Genomic DNA, 20,848 nt, shown 5'->3' with positions numbered 1-20,848 from the left:
CAGAAGTCGCAGTCTGGCAAATGATCCTTCTGCTGTCGCTATATGATCAGGACAGCAAACGGTGTTGACTTCCGAGTCCCTCTGAGCCAAGCTCTAAGATCGACAGTGCATGTTGTGGAACAAATGTGAGGAGCCTAGGCTTTGTTTTGGTCACCAATTGTACACTCAAAATAGAGCATATCGGCTTTCTTCGAAAAAGGAGTCATGCTCCATCTTTGAGATTTAAGCCTATGCTGGTCACAAATATAACAGAAAGTATCGTGGCTGTTGCAATATTAACAGAACATTTTGCTGTCACAAATGCTCCTGAAGATAACAATGATTTATTATGATGAATACACACAATACGCTCTGCGCATAGAGCATGTGCATCAATGTGCTCACAACCGATATACACGGAAACGCAACGCACATGACGGTGTGTGTGTGTGTGTGTGATGCTTTTATAGACTTTCTAAAACCCGTCCTGCCATGCAGCATCTGTCCTGCCTAAGCATGCCCAGGTATGTCTGAACAGAACAAGATAGAAAACTTCTCAGCTTACATTGTGGGAACATTTTAAATGACTTGATTTATGAATTGAAATGACAAATATCGGCCACAAGAAAATAAAAGCACGTGTTAGGGAACCTTCATGGTGATTTTCATGATCAGCCGCCCAAATTCAATATGGCGGCTGATCTCACCCAGCATTTCATATTCTACAATCTGCTCCCTTCCTTTAGAGTCCTGATGAAGAGTCCCGGCCCAAAATATCAACTGTTTATTCCCCTCCATGGATGCTGCCTGACTGGCTAAATTCTTCTGGCATTTTATGTGTATTGCTCAAAATTTTCAGAGTCTTCAGAATCTCGTGCGTCTGTCTGGTCATCCCATCTTTGAACTCGCTTTATCTTTTTCCAGAAGTAAAATGACAAAAAAGGGAATGGTCAGGGCGGCTTAATTGTTTTAAGACAATTATGAATAAAGCTAAAATTGGATCTTGTGGGAAGATACTAAAATGGGGGAGGGAAATCACAACAGGATAAGGCAAGAGCTGAGGGACGATGATTGGGCACAGCTCCTGTTGGACATGTCCACATCTGACATGTGGGAGTTGATTAAAGACAAGATTAGGCTTTGAGATCATCAAGTTCTGGTAAGTAGTGAAGACAAGGATGGTAACAAAAGGGATGACCTGAGAGGACCCAGATTTAATGAGAAAGGAAGCATACATAAGGGTTACAAAGCTAAAGTCATACTGCACCCTTGTGGAACATAACAATCACAGGAAAGTGCTCAAGCAGATGAGCAGAATCAATGAGAATCCCAAGACGTTTTATACTGCTATACAGTGACCGACCCATCCCTTTGTGTTACAGAATGCTGTCTGTATAGTTATCCACCTATGGTTCAGGGTCCCTAATTGCTCTGTTACTTACTGTGTTCAATGTTATTGTGCTGGATGGTCAATCATTGTTCAGTTTTATGTATATATATTAATTTCTCTTTTATTTGTACTTCTACATTGAGGCCATTAAACAAGTTATCTTCTGTACAGTTGTTAATTTCAGTTCTGGATTACAATTAGTTAGTTTGTTAAACTCACTGCTTTAATATAAACAGGACATTTCCGCTGGCTAGAGGTTTCCTGACAGTTAGTACAGCATGCATAACAAAAATATTCATCATCAAAACAATGAATGGGAAATGGTCAGATTCTAGAGAGGATATAAACTGCGAGCAAGTCTTGGAGGTCTGGCTGATGTTCTGAGATGAAAGGCTTGATTCCGATCAACTCCACAGTAGTTCCATAAGTTCACACTCAATCCTTTCAGGATGCAGGTCATGGAAGCCTCATGAAGGAATAGTGACAGTCCCTGTGATTCTGTATTTGTCCTGGCTGAGTTTCCGGAATGTTCTGGATAGACAACTCAATCTGAGCGATGTCTGATCATAATCCACGTAACTTTGCACCACCTCCCAAGCAACTGATGTCCACAGGAACTAAAAAGGGAACAGATGCATCAAATGTCAATCAAAGCAAGAGAACATGTATCAAAGGTGCAAGAAGTGATTCCCAGGCTCATTGAGCCTGTTCCATCATTCATCCTGGCTGACCTGCCAATTCATACTATCCCATATCCCTCAATTCCTTAAAGTCCAAAAATCGACCAATTTGTATTCCGAGTGTAGCCAAGAAGCCAATCTTAATGGAGTTGATTTGTTTTAAGATAATTGCAAGTCAGGGACGGGACCTAAGCCATTTCAGGGCTAATTTTGAGGGAATTAGGAGGATCTCATGGAGGCTGACTAGGTGAGCTTGTTTGAAGGGAAAGTAATGAATGAAAGGTTGGTGGTTTTGAAAGTGATATCAAGAGTCTGGGCAGTACATTACTGTTATGGTGTAAGGTAATCTTGGCAAGTTTAGGGCAAGCCAGCTGATGAGAAATATTAAGGCTCTGATCAAGAAAGGGAAGGAAGCTACAATGGGTTTACCAGATCAGGGCTGAGTGAATCCATTGATGACTAGACAAGGATTTAAAAATGCTCTTTATTTCTCGGCAGCTCAAGTGAGAAGAGAGTAAATCAGGTCAGAGCCTAACAGAAGTTGGAAGAAAGGATGAAAGAAGCAGATTTGGGCAAGTCCAGTCATTTTGGACTGCGCAGGTGCATAAAGTGTCATAAACTCAGCTGCAAATAAAAGGGAGGGAAGGCACAAGCAGAGTAGACATTTTGGAGCAGCCATTGTCAGAGAGTGGAGGCTTCGGCTTAATAGGCTTCAGCATGAACAGGCACAGTTATAAAGAGGCAAGCATTTTCCCTTTTTGGTCTAGGACAGTCAGGATGGAATGCTCCTCCTGTCAGATGTGGGAATTCAGGACACCGGTTGGTTTCCTTGATGACAATGTCTATGGGAAGGGCACCCAACTTTAGAGCTTGACTGACTGGGCCAAGGAGCTGGATCTGGAGTTGGATGTACTCAGTACCATTTGAGAGGCTGAAAATATTATAGACGAGATACTTGAAGAGGTAGTCAGACCCAGGGTGCGGAAGAGATTTACAAGGAGCCTGCCTTATGAGAATAGGTTGAGTAAACTTGGCCTTTTCTCCTTGGAGTGACAGAGGATGAGAGGTGACCTGACAGAGCTGTACAAGATGATGAGAGGCATTGATCGTGTGGATAGTCAGAGGCTTTTTCCCAGAGCTGAAATGGCTAGCACGAGAGGGCACAGTTTTAAGGTGCTTGGAAGTAGGTACAGAGATGTCAGGGTAAGTTTTTTTTACACAGAGAGTGGTGAGTACGTGGAATGGGCTGCCGGCGACGGTGGTGGAGGCGGATACGATAGGGTCTTTTAAGAGACTTCTGGATAGGCACATGGAGCTTAGAAAAATAGAGGGCTATGGGAACCCTATGTAATTTCTGAGATAAGGGCATGTTCAGCACAGCTTTGTGGGCCGAAGGGCCTGTATTGTGCTGTAGGTTTTCTCTGTTTCTATAAGACCATAAGATATAGGAACAGAAGTAGGGCATTCTCCTCTGTTCCTACTTTCAAGCACCTTCAAACTGTGCCCTCTTGTGTTAGCCATTTCAGCCCTGGGAAAAAGCCTCTGACTATCCACACAATCAATGCCTCCCATCATCTTGTACACCTCACATGGCCCCTGCTGTCTTTCCTAATTCCCTTCTTTAGTTCTTTTCTGACTTGTTTATACTCCTCATGTGCTTTGTTTGAACCTGACTTAAGACCATAAGATATAGGAGCAGAAGTAGGCCATTCAATCATGGGCTGATCCAATTCTTCCAGTCATCCCCACTCCCCTGCCTTCTTCCCATACCCTTTGATTCCCTGGTTAATCAAGAACCTATCTATCTCTGCCTTAAGTACACCCAATGACTTGGCCTCCACAGCCGCTCATGACAACAAATTCCACAGATTTACCACCCTCTGACTAAAGTAATTTCTCCACATCTCTATTCTAAAAAAGATCCTCCGTCATCATAGACATTGAATAGTACAGCACAATACAGGCCCTAAGGCCCACAATATTGTGCCGACCCTCAAACCCTGCCTCTCATATAAGCCCCCACCTTAAATTCCTCCATATACCTATCCAGTAGTCTCTTAAACTTCACTAGTGTATCTGCCTCCACCACTGACTCAGGCAGTGCATTCTATGCACCAACCACTCCCTGAGTAAAAAACCTTCCTCTAATATCCCCCTCGAACTTCCCACCCCTTACCTTAAAGCCATGTCCTCTTGTGTTGAGCAGTGGTGCCCTGAGGAAGAGGCGCTGACTATCCACTCTATCTATTCCTCTTATTATCTTGTACACCTCTATCATGTCTCCTCTCATCCTCCTTCTCTCCAAAGAGTAAAGCCCTAGCTCCTTTAATCTCTGATCATAATGTATACTCTCTAAACCAGGCAGCATTCTGGTAAATCTCTTCTGTACCCTTTCCACTGCTTCCACATCCTTCCTATAGTGAGGCGACCAGAACTGGACACAGTACTCCAAGTGTGGCCTAACCAGAGTTTTATAGAGCTGTATTATTACATCGCGACTCTTAAACTCTATCCCTCAACTTATGAAAGTTAACACCCCATAAGCTTTCTTAACTACCCTATCCACCTGTGAGGCAACTTTCAGGGATCTGTGGACATGTACCCCAAGATCCCTCTGCTCCTCCACACTACCAAGTATCCTGCCATTTACTTTGTACTCTGCCTTGAAGTTTGTCCTTCCAAAGTGTACCTCCTCACACTTCTCCGGGTTGAACTCCATCTGCCACTTCTCAGCCCACTTCTGCATCCTATCGATGTCTCTCTGCAATTGACAATCCTCTACACTATCTACACCACCACCAACCTTTGTGTCGTCTGCAAACTTGCCAACCCACTCTTCTAAATTCCAGTGAGTACAGACCCACAGCCATCAAACGTACCCTTCATTTCCAGAATCAACCTTGTGAATCACCTCTGGACCAGCATATCTTTTCTTAGATGAGGAAACCAAAACTGTTCACAATACTCAAGGTGAGGCCTCACCAGTTCTTTATAAAGCTTCAGCATCACATCCCTGCTCTTGTATTCAAGAGCTCTTGAAATGAATATGAACATGGCATTTGCGTTCCACACCACTGAGTCAATCTGCAACTTAAGTTTTCGGATGTTCTGCACAAGGACTCCCAACTTCCTTTGCATCTCAGATTTTTTGATTTTCTCCCCATTGAGAAAATAGTCTTCACATCTATTTCTCCTACCAAATTACATGATCGTGCATTTTCCAACATTGTATTACATTTGCCATTTCCTTGCCCATTCTCCAAATCTGTCTAAGTCCTTTTACAGCCTACCTTCTCCTCAACACTACCTGCCTCTTCACCAATCTTCACATTATCAGCAAACTTGGTAACACAGCCATCTATTCCATCATTTATCATTGATATACAGCATAAAAAAGAAGTGGTCCCAACACTGACCCCTGTGGAACACCACTAGTCACTGGCAGCCAACCAGAAAAGGATCCTTTTATTACCACTCCTGCCTCCTACCAATCATCCAATGCTTGAACCATGTTAGTAACTTCCCTGTAATACCACGGCATCTTAACTTGGTAAGCAGCTTCATGTGTGGCACCTTGTCAAAGGCCTTCTGAAAATCCAAATATACAACATCCACTACATCCCCTTTACCTATCCTTTTTTTAATCTCCTCAAAGAATTCCAACTGGCCCATCAGGCAAGATTTTCCCTATAGAAAACCATGCTGACTTTGTCCTATCTTGTCCGGTGTCACCCCATAACCTCATCCTTAACAATTGACTCCAACATAGAAAAAAACCTACAGCACAATACAGGCCCTTCGGCCCACAAAAATCTTCCCAACCACTGAGGTCAGGCTAACTGGTCTATAATTTCCTTTCTGCTGCCTCCCTCCTGTCTTAAACAGTGGAATGACGTTTACAATTTTCCAATCCTTTGGCACGATACCAGAGTCTAATGATTTTTGAAAGATAATTACTAATGCCTCTACAATCTCTAACACTAACACTTTCAGAACCCTCAACTGCAGTTCACCTGGTCTGGGTAGCTTAGGTACCTTTAGGTCTTTCAGCTTTTTGGGCACATTCTCCCATGTAATAGTAACCGCACCCACTTCTCTTCCTTCAAACACTACAACATCTGGCACACTGCTAGTGTCTTCCACAGTGAAGATCGTGCAGAATACTCACTTATTTTACCTTCTATCTCTTTGTCCCCCATTATTATTTCTCCAGCTTATTTTCTAGTGGTCCTATGTTCTGTCTCATCTCTCTTATTTTTTTACATACTTGAATAAGCTTTTACTATCCACTGATACTGTCTGATAGCTTGCTGTCATATTTCATCTTTTCCTTTTTATTGATTCTTTTAGTTGCTCTCTGTAGGTTTTTAAAAGCTTCCCAATCTTCTACCTTCCCGCTAATTTTTGCTTTGTTGTATACTCTCTAAGTCCTGATTGAATTTTTTGAGGCTGTGACTAAACACATTGATGAAGGTAGAGCCGTAGGTGTAGTGTATATGGATTTCAGCAAGGCATTTGATAAAGGCACCCCACGCAAGGCTTATTGAGAAAGTATGGGATCCAAGGGGATATTGCTTTTTGGATCCAGAACTGGCTTGGCCACAGGAGGCAAAGAATAGTTGTAGACCGGTCATATTCTGCATGGAGGTCAGTGATCAGTGGTGTGCCTCTGGGATCTGTTCTGGGACCCCTACTCTTCGTGATTTTTATAAATGACCTGAATGAGGAAGTGGAGGGATGGGTTGGTAAATTTGCTGATGACACAAAGGTTGGGGGTGTTGTGGATAGTGTGGAGGGTTGTCAGAGGTTACAGCAGGATATTGATAGGATGAAAAACTGAGCTGAGAAGTGGCAGATGGAGTTCAACCCAGATAAGTGTGAGGTGGTTCATTTTGGTAGGTCAAATATGATGGCAGAATATAACATTAATGGTAAGACCCTTGGCCGTGTGGAGGATCAGAGGGATCTTGGGGTCCAAGTCCATAGGACACTCAAAGCTGCTACTCAGGTTGACTCTGTGGTTAAGAACGCATATGGTGTATTGGCCTTCATCAATCGTGGGATTGAGTTTAGGAGCTAAGAGGTAATGTTGCTGCTATATCGGACCCCTGGTCAGACCCCACTTAGAGTACTGTGTTCAATTCTGGTCACCTCACTACAGGAAGGACGTGGAAACCATAGAAAGGGTGCAGAGGAAATTTACAAGGATGTTGCCTGGATTGGGGAGCATGCCTTATGATAATTATGAGTGAACTTGGCCTTTTCTCCTTGGAGCGACAGAGGATGAGAGGTGACCAGATAGAGGTGTACAAGATAAGGAGAGGCATTGATCGTGTGGATAGTCAGAGGCTTTTTCCCAGGGCTGAAATGGCTAACATGAAAGGACATAGTTTTAAGGTGCTTGGAAGTAGGTACAGAGGAGATGTCAGTGGTAAGTTTTTTACGCAGAGAGTGCTGAGTGCGTGGAATGGGCTGCTGGTGGCGGCGGAAACAATAGGGTCTTTTAAGAGACTCCCGGAGCTTAGAAAAATAGAGGGCTATGGGTAAGCCTAGGTAGTGCTAAGGTAAGGACATACTTGGTACAGCTTTGTAGGCCGAAGGGCCTGTATTGTGCTGTAGGTTTTCTATGTTTCTCTGTTTTGTTTTTATATTAGCTTTGACTTCCCTTGTCAGCCACAGTTGTAGTATTTTGCCATTTGACTTTGTCTGTGTTTTGAATACATCTGTCTCGCACTCTCATTTTTTCCAGAAACTCAGGCCATTACTGCTTTGCTGTCATCCCTGCCAGCAGTTCCTTCCGATTTACTCTGGCCCACTACTCTCTCATACCACTGTAATTTTCTTTACTCCACTGAACAGACTTTACTTTCTGCTACATCAGACTTTACTTTCTCCCTATCAGATTTTGAGTTGAACCCAATTATATTGTGATCACTGGCTCCTAAGGACTCTTTTACATTAAGGTCCCTAATCACCTCCGGTTCATTACATAACACCCAATCCAGTATAGCAGATCCCCTAGTAGGCTCAATGACAAATTGCTCTAAAAAGCTATCTCATAGGCATTCAACAAAATCAGTCTCTTGAGATCCCATACCAACCTGATTTTCCAAATCAACCTACATGTCTATCACAACATTGCACTTTTAATACACCTTTTCTATTTCCTGTTGTAATCTGTGGTCCACATCCCAGCTACTGCTGGGAGGCCTGTATATAACTGCCATCAGGGTCCTTTTATCTTTGCAGTTTCTTAACTCAACCCACAGGGATGCAACATCTTCCGATCCTATGTCACATCTTTCCACTGACTTGATGCCATTACTTAGACAACAGAGCCATGTCACCCTCTCTGCCTACCTTCCTATCCCTCGAATACAACATATAACCTTGGACAATCAACTCCTAACCACAACCATCCTTCATCCACGATTCAGTGATGGCCACAACATCATACTCGACAATCTGTAATAGTGCAACAAGATCAGCCACCTTATTTCTTATACTTCATGCAACTTTGTCCTATCATTTGCTTGCCCTTCTTAATAGTCTGACTGCATGCTATCTTTGCTTTTTTACTATCCATCTTGTTCAGAGTCCCTTCACTCCAGTCCGCACCCCCTGCCAAATTAGTTTAAACCCTCCCCTACAGCTCTAACAAACCTGCCCTTGAGAATATTGGTATCCCTCTGGTTCAGGTGCAACCGGTTCCTTTTGAACAGGTCATACTTGCCCCAGAAGAGATCCCAATGATCCAAGAACCTGAACCCCTGCCCCCTGCACCAGCTTCTCAGCTGCACATTAACCTGCCAAATCATCCTAATTCTACCCTCACCAGCACATGCTGGAGAAAATGCTTAGGGACAGGATATATGAGCATTTGGCTTTGTGTGTGGCATGATGTGCCTTACCGATTTCATGACGTTTTTGACAAGGTGACGGTAGTGGATATTGTCTACATGGATTTTTGTAAGGTATAGGACAAAGTTCCTCATGTAAGGCTAATCCAGAAGATTAAGATGTGTGGGATTCACGGCGAATTGGATGTTTGGGTTCTGAACTGGCTTGCACATAGAAGACCGAGGGGAGTGGTTGAAGGGACTTATTTCAGCTATAGGTCTGTAACTAGTGGAGTTCCTCAGGGATCTGTGCTGGGACCTCTGCTGTTTTTAATTTACATAAATGACCTGGATGAAAATGTAGATGGCTAGGTTGGCAAATTAGTGGATGATATCAAGATTGGTGGAGTTGTGGATTAGTTTAGAAGACTGGAAAATAAATCAACATGATATCAGTGCAGATATAGGTGGAGAAATGGCAGATGGAGTTTAACACAGATACACTGCCTATAAAAAGTATTCACCACACCCTTGGAATTTTTCATGTTTTATTGTTTTACAGCATTGAATCACTTTCAAGAAGCTATGAACTTGGATCCCAAGATCTCTCTGCTCTTCAACACTGTTAAAGACCTTGCTCCAAACATATAAACATAGAACATAGAAAGCCTACAGCACAATACAGGCCCTGCCACCCACAAAGCTGTGCTGAACATATCCTTACCTTAGAAGTTATCTGGGGTTACCCATAGCCCTCTATTTTTCTAAGCTCCATGTACCTATCCAGAGTCTCTTAAAAGATTCTATCATATCCCCCTCCGCCACAGTTGCCGGCAGCCCATTCCACGCACTCACCACTCTCTGCGTAAAAAAACTTACCACTGACATCTCCTCTGTATCTGCTTCCAAGCATCTTAAAACTGTGGCCTCTCGTGCTAGCCATTTCAACATTAACAGAGACTTGGATGACTGAGGGGCAGGAATGGGTACTTCGAGTGCCAGGCTTTAGATGTTTCAGAAAGGAGGCAAAAGAGGTGGGGGCGTGGCACTGTTGATCAGAGATAGTGTCACGGCTGCAAAAAAGGAGGAAGTCATGGAGGGATTGTCTACAGAGTCTCTGTGGGTGGAAGTTAGGAACAGGAAGGGATCAATAACACTACTGGGTGCTTTTTTATAGACCACCCAATAATAACAGGGACATCGAGGAGCAGATAGGAAGACAGATTCTGGAAAGGTGTAATAATAGCAGGGTTGTCATGGTGGGAGATTTTAATTCCCAAATATCAATTGGCATGTCCCTGGCGCAAGGGGTTTAGATGGGGTGGAGTTTGTTAGGGGTGTTCAAGTAAGTTTCTTGACACAATGAATACTTTGCTTCAGTATTCACTATGGAAAATAATCTTGGTGATTGTAGGGTCAACTTACAGCGGACTGTAAAGCTTGAGCCTGTAGATATTAAGAAAGAGGATGTGCTGGAGCTTTTGGAAAGCATCAAGTTGGATAAGTCACCGGGACCGGATGAGATATACACCAGGCTACTGTGGGAGGCGAGGGAGGAGATTGCTGAGCCTCTGGCGATGATCTTTGCATCATCAATAGGGACAGGAGAGGTTTCGGAGGATTGGAGGGTTGCAGATGTTGTTCCATTATTCAAGAAAGGTAGTAGAGATAGCCCAGGAAATTATAGACCAGTGAGTCTTACTTCAGTGGTTGGTAGGTTGATGAAGAAGATTCTGAGAGGAAGGATTTCTGTTGTTTTCTGGCAAGGATGTGTTCAGTACATGGAAGGCATTCAAAGGCCAAATTTTGAGAGTGCAGAGTTTGCATGTTCCTGCCAGGATTAAAGGCAAAGTTAACAGGCATAGGGAACCTTGGTTTTCAAGGGATATTGGTGATCTGGTTAAGAAAAAGAGAGAGGAGTATAGCAGATATAGGGAACAAGGAACAAATGTGGTACTTGAAGAGTATAGAAAATGTAAGAAAATACTAAAGAAGGAAATCAGGAAGGCAAAAAGACATGAGGTTGCTTTGGCACATAATGTGAAGGTAAACCCGAAGGGTTTCTACAAGTATATTAAAAGTAAAAGGATAGTAGGGACAAAATTGGTCCCCTAGAAGATCAAAATGGTTGTCTGTGTAGATCCTCAGGAGATGGGGGAGATCTTAAACAACTTTTTTGCATCAGTATTTACTCAGGAAACTGGCATAGCGTATATGGAAGGAAGGGAAACAAGCAGTAGTGTCATGGACCATATAGAGATTAAAGAGGAGGAGGTGCTTGCTGCTTTACAGCGAATAAAGGTAGATAAATCCCCCGGGCCTGACGATATTTCCTCGGACCTTGAGAGAGACTAGTGTAGAAATTGCAGGGGCCCTGGCAGAAATATTTAAAATGTCCTTAGCCACAGGTGTGGTGCCAGAGGATTGGAGGGTGGCTCATGTTGTTCCTTTGTTTAAAAAAGGTTCCAAAAGTAAACCAGGTAATTACAGGCTGGTGAGCCTGACATCTACTACTACTACTACTACGACTATGTCGACTCAGGCTTAGGGAGCTAGCGTCGGGCCTGATATCAGTAGTAGGTAAATTATTGGAAGGTGTTCTGAGAGATCAGATATACAAGTATTCGGACAGTCAAGGGCTGATTAAAGATAGTCAGCATGGCTTTGTGCATGGTAGATCATATTTAACGAATCTTGTAGAGTTTTTCGAGGAAGTTACCAAGAAAGTAGACGAAGGAAAGGCTGTGGATGTTGTCTACATGGAGGCCTTTGACAAGGTCCCACATGGGAGGTTAGTTCAGAAGGTTCAGACACTAGGTATCCATGGAGAGGTTGTAAACTGGATTCGAAATTGGCTGTGTGGGAGAAGACAGAGAGTGGTAGTGAATGATTGCTTCTCAGAATGGAGGCCTGTGACTAGTGGTGTGCCTCAGGGATCTGTGCTGGGACCATTGTTGTTTGTTGTCTATAACAATGATCTCAATAATAATGTGGTAAATTGGATCAGCAAGTTTGCTGATGACACTAAGATTGGAGGCATTGTGGATAGCGAGGAAGGCTTTCAAAGCTTGCAGAGGGATCTGGACCAACTGCAAAAATCGGCCAGAAAATGGCAGATGGAATTTAATGCAGACAAGTGTGAGGTGTTGCATCTTGGAAGGACAAATCAAGGTAGGACATACACAGTAAATGGTAGGGCACTGAGGAGTGCGGAGGAACAAAGAAATCTGGGAGTTCGGATACATAATTCCCTGAAGTGGTGTCAGGGTTGTAAAGAAGGCTTTTGGCATCCTGGTGTTCATAAATTGAAGTATTGAGTATAGGAGTTGGGATGTTATGGGGAGGTTGTATAAGACATTGGTGAGGCCAAATTTGGAGTATTGTGTACAGTTCTGGTCACCTAACTATAGGAAGGATATCAGTAAGATTGAAAGAGTGCAGAGAAGATCTACTAGGATGTTGCTGGGTCTTCAGGAGTTGAGTTACAGGGAAAGATTGAACAGGTTAGGACTTTATTCCTTGGAGCGTAGGAGAATGAAGGGAGATTTGATAGAGGTTTACAAAATTATGAGGGGTATAGACAGAGTAAATGTGAATAGGCTCTTTCCACTTAGATTAGGAGAGATAAATACAAGAGGACATGGCTTTAGGGTGAAAGGGGAAAGGTTTGGGGGGAACATTAAGGGGAACTTCACTCAGAGAGTGGTGGGAGTGTGGAATGAGCTGCCATCTGATGTGGTAAACACGGGCTCACTCTTAAGTTTTAAGAACAAGTTGGATAGATACATGGATGGCAGAGGTCTGGAGGGTTATGGACTGGATGCAGGTCAATGGGACTAGTGGAATAATGTTTCGGCATAAACTAGAAGGGCCGAATGGCCTGTTTTCTGTGCTGTAGTGTTCTATGGTTCTAAATGACACAAAATTAGAAGGTGGTGTTGATAGTGAAAATGGTTATAATAGATTACAGATCTGTTAGGAAGTTTGTCGGGGAGTGGCAAATAGATATCAATACAAACAAATCTGCGGTGATATATTTTGGAAAGTCAAACCAATATAGGACTTGTATAATGAATGGCAGGATACCGGCAAGTGTGTTGTAACAGAGAGAATTGGAGTACAAGTTCATAGTTCATTGAAAGTGGTGTCACAGATCGACAAGGTGAGGGAAAAAGGCATTCAGCATGCCGGTCTTCATCAGTCGGGGCAATGATGAAGGGACATTAGTTTGTAGTTGGTGAGACTGTACATGGAGTATTATATACAGTTTTGGTCACCCTGTTATATATGTTGTTATACTGGAAAGAGTGCAGAAAAGATTTATTATAAATTAATTTATAATAAGGTATGAGCACACTGTTGTGGGTTGAATAGTTGTGGGTAGAGCAAAGGAACTCCAAGGGTAAAAAGACCCTGATGGTAGTTATATTCAGCCCCCAAGCAGTAGTAAGGATGTGGTCTACAAAATTACGATGGGAAATAGTAAATGCATCCCAAATGTTTCCATAGTCAGAGGGGATTTCAATATGCAGGTAGTTAGGAAAAATCAAGTTGGTGCTGGATCCCAGGAGGGGGAGTTTCTAGAATGCCTGTGAGGTGGCTTTTTAAAGCAGCTCATAGTTGAGCCCACTAGGGGATCAGCTATTCTGAAATGGCCGTTGTGCAATGAACCAGAATGGGTTAGAGAGCTTATGGTAAAAGAACCCTCATGGGTGTGTGATCATAATATGATTGTATTCACCTAGAAATTTGAGAAGGAGAAGCTAAAGTAAGATTTAACAGTATTACAGTGGAGTAAAGGGAATTACAGACGCATGAGAGAGGAGTTGGCTAAAATTTATTGGAGAAGAACACTGGCAGGGATGACAACAGTGAAGAAATGGCAGAGAAGATTTTGGGGTACTGCAAGTCTGGCTCTTTATTGGTGCTTTGCTGCACGCTTGAGTGCCCGGTGGAGCGTGCTGATGTTTTTTTGCTGGTGGGGGTGAGGGGGGATAATTGCCTCTCTGCTTCTTGTGCATGGGAAGGGAGTTGGGGGGGATTTGGGGTTCTAACGTTTTAACTGTCATTCATTCTTTGGGACACTCCTCTGATTTTGTGGATGTCTGTGAAGAAAAAGAATTCCTGGATGTATTTTGTATATATTTCTCTGACTTTAAATGCACCTATTGAACCTACTATATTTCTGGAAGCAGTTTAGAAAGCACAGTATATATACATCCCAAAGAAGAAGTAGTATTCTAAAGGAAAGTTGATACAACCGTGTCTAACAAGAGAAGTCAAAGCCAACATAAAAGCCAAAGAAAGGGCATATAGTAGAGCAAAAATTAATACGAAGTTAGAGGATTGTGAAGCCTTTAAAACAGTCAATAATATTAAAGAGGACACCAAAAGTTTCTTCAGATATATAAAGTGTACAAGAGAATACTAAGATAGGTGGAGGGGCAGGTAGTTTTGAGGAAGTAGAGAGGCTACAGAAGGAAGATAGATTAGAGAATGAGCAATGAAATGGCAGATGGAATACAGTATTGGGAAGTGTATGGTCATGCACTTTGGTAGAAGAAATGAAAGGGTTGACAATTTTCTAAATTGAGAGAAAATGCAAAAAGACAAGGTGCAAAGGGCCTTGGGAGTCCTTGTGCAAGGTTCTCTAAAGGTTACTTTGCAGGTTGAGTCTGTGGGTGAGGAAGTCAAATTCAATGTTAGCATTCATTTCAAGAGAACTAGAACTGAAACTTTATAAAGCACTGGTCTCACTTGGAGTATTGTGAGCAGTTCTGGGTCCCTTATCTTGGAAATAATATGCTAAAACTGAAGAGGGTTTAAAGGAGATTCACGAAAATGATTCCAGGATTGAATAGCTTGTTGTATGAAGAGCACCTGATAGCTTTGGGCTATATTCACTAGAATATCAGCTTGGACAGTAGGGATGCTAGGCAGGATATTCGAATGCTTCCCTTATGGGATGTTGGAAGGCAGGTAAATCTCCATAGCCCCTGGCAATTAAAACGGTGAGAAGGGCATCCTGCTGCAGCTTCTAATAGGCTGCATTAATGAGTTAGAGCTTGAACTGGATGAACTCTGGATCATTTGAGAGGCTGAAGGGGTGAAAGATAGGAAATATAGAGAGATAGTTACACCCAAGGTTCAATTTACAGGAAACTGGGTGATAATCAGGAAGAGAAAAGGGGTTAAAAGCCAATGCTGGGTACTCCTGTGGCCATACCCCTCAACAACAGCCCATGGTTTCACAGAAAAGTTACTGGCTTGGTTAGAGCACTGACTGACTGTCAATGACTAGTGGTGTTTCACAGGGGTCGGTGTTGGGACCGCTACTTTTTATGCTGTACATCAATGACTTAGATGATGGAATAGATGGCTTTGTTGCCAAGTTTGCAGTTGATACGAAGATTGGTGGAGGGGCAGGTAGTGCTGAGGAAACAGGTAGGCTGCAGAAGCACTTAGACAGATGAGGAGAATGAAAAGAGAGTGGTAAATTAAATACAATGTTGAAAAATGCATGGTCACACACTTTGGTAGTAGAAATAAATGTGCAGTCGAAGCAGGGAGAATATCCAAAAATCTGAGATACAAAGGGACTTGGGAGTCCTTGTGCAGAACACCCTGAAGGTTAAACTAATATGGCAGGGGATGGGAACCAGTATGATAGAGCTGAGGATAAGCCATTAGAGTTAGAAGTAAGGTTAGGGTTAACATAACATGAATGCAAGGAATGATTGGGTACAAATGCAGACAGAGCAAAATTGTACCACAGAGGCAAAATTCAAAAGGGTTTTTTTTTTAAACACTGCTCGGGGAGAAGGGTCTGCACTGCGCAGGCGCGTGACGCAGCGCGCCAAGGTTTAAAAAGCAGAACACCATATACAGCGGTCATCGTCGGAGTGGAGTGAGTCAGAGTGGGACAGCTTTGGCTCAAACAGGCAGAGGCCAGGGTAGGTTCCGGTAAGTTTTTTGTTCAGATTGTTTAGAGTAGAGAGAATGCCAGGCAGGATGTTGGAATGCTCCTCTTGCAGGATGTGGGAAGTCAGGGAGCCCTCCGGTGTCCCTGACAACGACACCTGCAAGAAGTGCATCCAGCTGCAACTCCTAACAAACCGCATTAGGGAACTGGAGCAGGAGCTGGATGACCTCCGGATCATTCGGGAGAATGAGGAGATTACAGATAGTAGCTACAGGGAGGTAGTTACGCCAAAGGAGCAGAACACAGGAAATTGGGTCACTGTCAGGCGAGAGAAGAGGAAAGGGCAGGCAGAGCAGGGTTCCCCTGTGGCCATTCCCCTCAACAACAAGTATATCGCATTGGATACTGTTGGGGGAGATGACTTACCTGGGACAAGCTGCAGTAGCTGGATCTCTGGCACTGCGTCTGGCTCTGCAGTGCAGAAGGGAGGGTGGAAAAAGAGGAGAGCGGTACTTCGATAGTTAGAGGTGCAGATAGGAGGTTCTGTGGTCGTGACAGAGAATCCAGGATGGTTTGTTGCCTCCCGGGTGCCAGGGTCAAGGATGTCTCTGATCGCTTGCATGACATTCTGAAGTGGGAGGATGATCAGCCAGATGTCGTGGTGCACATCGGTACCCATGACATAGCAAGGAAGAGTGAGGAGGTCCTGGAGAGTGAGTATAGAGAGCTTGGTAGGAAGTTGAAAAGCAGGACCTCGAGGGTGGTAATCTCAGGATTGCTACCTGTGCTACATGCCAGTGAGGGTAGGAATAGGATGCTCTGGAGGATGAACAAGTGGCTGAGGAACTGGTGTAGGGGGCAGGGTTTCAGATTTCAGGATCATTGGGACCTCTTCTGGGGCAGGTGGGACCTGTGCTACAGGGGGACCAATATCCTTTCAGGGAGGTTCGTTAGTGCTATTGGGGAGGCTTTAAATTAGATTTGCAGGGGGAGGGGAACCAGAGTGCCAGAGCTAACAGTGTGGCTGGGGTGAAAATAAATGATGTTAAAAGTTCAAGCAAATCCGCTAATAGAAAGGTTGTGAGTGGTGGTAAAAATCTTCTGAGGTGTATATATTTCAATGCTAGGAGTATTGCAGGGAAGGCGGATGAGTTGAGGGCGTGGATTGACACGTGGAATTATGACGTCATAGCAATTAGTGAAACTTGGCTACAGGAGGGGCAGGACTGGCAGCTTAATATTCCAGAGTTCCGATGTTTCAGATGTGATCGAGGCAGAGGAATGAAAGGTGGGGGAGTAGCATTGCTTGTTAGGGAAAATATTACAGCAGTGCTCAGGCAGGACAGATTAGAGGGCTTGTCTACTGAGTCCTTATGGGTGGAGCTGAGAAACAGGAAAGGTATGGCCACATTAGTGGGATTGTATTACAGACCACCCAATAGTCAACGAGACTTGGAAGAGCAAATCTGCAGAGAGATAGCAGGCAATTGCAGGAAACATAAAGTTGTGGTGGTAGGGGATTTTAATTTTCCATACATTGATTGGAACTCCCATACTGTTAGGGGTCGAGATGGTTTAGAGTTTGTAAAATGTGTTCAGGAAAGTTTTCTAAATCAATATATAGAGGGACCAACTAGAGGGGATGCAATATTGGATGTCCTGTTAGGAAACAAGTTAGGACAAGTGACGGAAGTCTGTGTAGGGGAGCACTTTGGTTCCAGTGATCATAACACCATTAGTTTCAATTTGATCATGGACAAGGATAGATCTGGTCCTAGGGTTGAGGTTCTGAACTGGAAGAAGGCCTAATTTGAAGAAATGAGAAAGGATCTAAAAAGCGTGGATTGGGACAGGTTGTTCTCTGGCAAAGATGTGATTGGTAGGTGGGAAGCCTTCAAAGGGGAAATTTTGAGAGTGCAGAGTTTGTATGTTCCTGTCAGGATTAAAGACAAATTGAATAGGAATAAGGAACCTTGGTTCTCAAGGGATATTGCAACTCTGATAAAGAAGAAGAGGGAATTGTATGAAATGTATAGGAAACAGGGAGTAAATCAGGTGCTTGAGGAGTATAAGAAGTGCAAGAAAATACTTAAGAAAGTAATCAGGAGGGCTAAAAGAAGACATGAGGTTGCCTTGGCAGTCAAAGTGAAGGATAATCCAAAGAGTTTTTACAGGTATATTAAGAGCAAAAGGATTGTAAGGGATAAAATTGGTCCCCTTGAAGATGAGTGGTCAGCTATATGCGGAACCAAAGGAAATGGGGGAGATCTTAAATAGGTTTTTTGCGTCTGTGTTTACTAAGGAAACTGGCATGAAGTCTATGGAATTAAGGGAATCAAGTAGTGAGATCATGGAAACTGTACAGATTGTAAAGGAGGAGGTGCTTGCTGTCTTGAGGAAAATTAAAGTGGATAAATCTCCGGGACCTGACAGGGTGTTCCCTTGGACCTCGAAGGAGACCAGTTTTGAAATTGCGGGGGCCCTGGCAGAAATATTTCAAATGTTGCTGTCTACAGGTGAGGTGCCGGAGGATTGGAGAGTAGCTCATGTTGTTCCGTTGTTTAAAAAAGGATCGAAAAGTAATTCGGGAAATTATAGGCCGGTAAGTTTAAAGTCGGTAGTAGGTAAGTTATTGGAGGGAGTTCTAAGAGACAGAATCTACAAGCATTTGGATAGACAGGGACTTATTAGGGAGAGTCAACATGGCTTTGTGCGTGGTAGGTCATGTTTGACCAATCTATTGGAGTTTTTTGAGGAGGTTACCAGAAAAGTGGATGAAGGGAAGGCAGTGGATATTGTCTGCATGGATTTCAGTAAGACCTTTGACAAGGTCCCGCATGGGAGGTTAGTTAGGAAAATTCAGTCGTAGGTATACATGGAGAGGTGGTAAATTGGATTAGACATTGGCTCAATGGAAGAAGCCAAAGAGTGGTAGTAGAGAATTGCTTCTCTGAGTGGAGGCCTGTGACTAGTGGTGTGCCACAGGGATCAGTGCTGGGTCCATTGTTATTTGTCATCTATATCAATGATCTGGATGATAATGTGGTAAATTGGATCAGCAAATTTGCTGATGATACAAAGATTGGAGGTGTAGTAGACAGTGAGGAAGGTTTTCAGAGCCTGCAGAGGGACTTGGACCAGCTAGAAAAATGGGCTGAAAAATGGCAGATGGAGTTTAATACAGAGAAGTGTGAGGTATTGCACATTGGAAGGACAAACCAAGGTAGAACATACAGGGTTAATGGTAAGGCACTGAGGAGTGCAGTAGAACAGAGGGATCTGGGAATACAGATACAAAATTCCCTAAGAGTGGCATCACAGGTAGATAGGGTTGTAAAGAGAGCTTTTGGTACATTGGCCTTTATTAATCAAGGTATTGAGTATAAGAGCCGGAATGTTATGATGAGGTTGTATAAGGCATTGGTGAGGCCGAATCTGGAGTATTGTGTTCAGTTTTGGTCACCAAATTACAGGAAGGATATAAATAAGGTTGAAAGAGTGCAGAGAAGGTTTACAAGGATGTTGCCGGGACTTGAGAAACAGTTACAGAGAAAGGTTGAATAGGTTAGGACTTTATTCCCTGGAGCGTAGAAGAATGAGGGGAGATTTGATAGAGGTATATAAAATTATGATGGGTATAGATAGAGTGAATGCAAGCAGGCTTTTTCCACTGAGGCAAGGTGAGAGAAAAACCAGAGGACATGGGTTAAGGGTGAGGGGGGAAAAGTTTAAAGGGAACATTGGGGGGGCTTCTTCACACAGAGAGTGGTGGGAGTATGGAATGAGCTGCCAGATGAGGTGGTAAATGCGGGTTCTTTTTTAACATTTAAGAATAAATTGGACAGATACATGGATGGGATGTGTATGGAGGGATATGGTCCGTGTGCAGGTCAGTGGGACTAGGCAGAAAATGGTTCGGCACAGCCAAGAAGGGCCAAAAGGCCTGTTTCTGTGCTGTAGTTTCTATGGTTCTATGGTGAAGAACACAGGACTGAAGGCGCTGTATTTAAATGTGCGTAGCATTCAAAATAAGGTGGATGAATTTGTGGCGCAAAGAGATTGGTCAGTATGAGATTGTAGGCATCACTGAGTCATGGCTGAAAAAAGGATATAGCTGCTAGCTTAACATCAAAGGATCTACTTTGTATCGAAAGAATAGGCAGGAAGGCATAGGTGGTGGTATGGCTAAGTCAGTAAGAGATGTTATTTCAGGTAAGTGAACAACCCTAAATATTAACTTGCAGGTTGAATCGGTGGTGAGGAAGGCAAATGCCATGTTAGCATTCATTTCAAGAGGTCTAAAATACAAGAGCAGGGATGTGATGCTGAGGCTTTATAAGGCACTGGTGAGGCCTCACCTTAGGTATTGCAAACAGCTTTGGGCTCTTCATCTAAGAAACGATGAGTTGTCATTGTACAAGGTCCAGAGGAGGTTCACAAGGATGATTCCGAGAATGAAAGGGTTATCATACAAGGAACGTTTGTTGGCTCTGGGACTGTATTCACTGGAATATAGAAGGATAAGGGGTGATCTCATTGAAACATTTTAAATGTTGAATGCCTGGACAGAGTAGATGTGGAAAGAATGTTTCCCATGGTGGGGGAATCTAGGACAAGACGGCACAGCCCTAGGACAGAGGGGGGTCCATTTAAAACACAGGTGCAGAGAAATTTGCTACAGCCAAGGGTGGTGAGTTTGTGGAATTTATTACCACAGGTAGCTGTGGAGCCCAGGTCGTTGGGTGTATTTAATGCAAAGCTTGAAAGGTTCTTGATCGGACATGGCATCAAAGGTTACGGGGAGAAGACCAGAGAGTGGGGCTGAGCAGACTTGATGGGCCAAATGGCCTAATTCTGCTCCAATGTCTTATGGTCTTTAAGGGGAACATGAGGAGAAACTTCTTCACTCAGAGGGTCATGAGAGTGTGGAATGAGCTGCCAGCACAAGTGGTCCATGCGAGCTCAATTTGAAGGTTCAAGAGAAGTTTGGATAGGTACATGGATAGTAGGGTTATGGTCCCAGTGCAGGTCAATGGGA

At 43.4% G+C, this 20,848-nt stretch overlaps 1 protein-coding gene across 16 annotated transcripts in view; it reads right to left on the bottom strand.

Moving 5' to 3' along the window:
* Positions 1-288: 288 nt before the first annotated feature.
* plecb (plectin b) overlaps positions 289-20,848 on the bottom strand; it is a 348,566-nt gene continuing 328,006 nt past the window's right edge. For 15 of the 16 annotated variants that reach the window (XM_063044747.1, XM_063044748.1, XM_063044753.1 and 12 more), the window contains one exon: positions 289-1,986. The gene's annotated coding sequence lies outside the window, so the exon portion shown is untranslated. The remainder of the gene's footprint in view (positions 1,987-20,848) is intronic. The other variant, XM_063044762.1, reaches the window with a different exon arrangement.

The sequence above is a fragment of the Mobula hypostoma genome, chromosome 3 (genome assembly GCF_963921235.1).
Source record: "Mobula hypostoma chromosome 3, sMobHyp1.1, whole genome shotgun sequence".
NCBI classification, from domain to species: Eukaryota; Metazoa; Chordata; class Chondrichthyes; order Myliobatiformes; family Myliobatidae; genus Mobula; species Mobula hypostoma.
This window is presented reverse-complemented; position numbering and strand designations above follow the sequence as displayed.